Source organism: Manacus vitellinus, unplaced genomic scaffold, assembly GCF_001715985.3.
Source record: "Manacus vitellinus isolate BGI_N305 unplaced genomic scaffold, ASM171598v3 scaffold_103_pilon, whole genome shotgun sequence".
NCBI classification, from domain to species: domain Eukaryota; kingdom Metazoa; phylum Chordata; class Aves; order Passeriformes; family Pipridae; genus Manacus; species Manacus vitellinus.
Genome location: NW_021938814.1, coordinates 320645 through 321807, shown reverse-complemented (window position 1 = coordinate 321807; position 1163 = coordinate 320645).

Below are 1163 nucleotides of genomic sequence, written 5' to 3'. Positions count from 1 at the left end.
AAAAAAATTTAAGAAAAAGGGTTTAACCCAAAGCTGGTGTCCCTTGTCTTGGGCAGGAAGGGTGGAAACCTGCTGCTGGTTGCCCTTTCAGCTGAGCCTCCCACCTGCAGCTCCGTCAGGATGAGTCAGCTGGAACTTTTCAGGCTGAAACTCACCACCAGGAAAGAAATATCCCTGTTTCACTGGTATTCCCCGTGAAACTCTGCCAGGTGCAGGAGGATGTGCTGCCTGGAAGGCACACACGGCTGGGCCATCACCTGCAGCACCACACCTGGCAACGGGGCCCACAGCAGAGAGGGCTCCCTTAAATATAATCCAGGAGGAATGGGGGCAAACCCTTTCCCAGAGGAGCAGCCACCCATGCTGGCATTTTGAGCTGCTCTTGTTCCACCTGCCCTCCAAAGCAAGGCTTGTGCTGGTTTTCCTGAGTTAGAATCATGGAATCCCAAAGTGTTTTGGTTGGAAGGGACATTAAAGCTCATCTTGTTCCACCCCCTGCCATGGGCAGGGACAGGTCCCACTAGACCAGGTTGTTCCAAGCCCTGTCCAACCTGTCCTTGAAAACTTCCAGGGATGCCACAGCTTCTCTGGACAGCCTGTGCCAGGGCCTCATCACTCTCTCAGGGAAGAGCTTCTTCCCAATATCTGATCTAAACCTCCCTCACCAGCCCTGAATGCAAATCCAAAGACAAACAGGTCTGGTCAAACCGGGGCTGTGGGCAGGCAGGTGCATGTTCCCCATCAGCAGGTGTTGTAATAAGGTGGCACAAGCCAGGCCCAAGCTGCTCTTCCCGTGCCACAGGGGCAGGAGAACGTGAGAAATGACCAACAGATCCAGCTGGATTCACACACAAGAGCTTTTTCCTTCCACTGCCATTTTTCCCCCATTCCCAGTGGGCGCTGGGGCTGCAGCTGGGGCACGTGGCAGTGGTTTGTCATGAAGATGACAGGAGAGAGCCTCCACTTTGATGCCCACGGGGATGGGCAAGGTGCCTGAGGGATCTGGAGCTCCATGAGGGCTGGAAGGGATCGGCATGGAGTCAGTGCAGAGTGCACACCAGGATGGAGCAAGCACCCAAATGCTTCTTGTCGTAAGGAGCCAGCACAACAAACGTGGCACACATGAGGGTTTYCTGGGCTGGAAGGAAAACCCTACAGTGGAA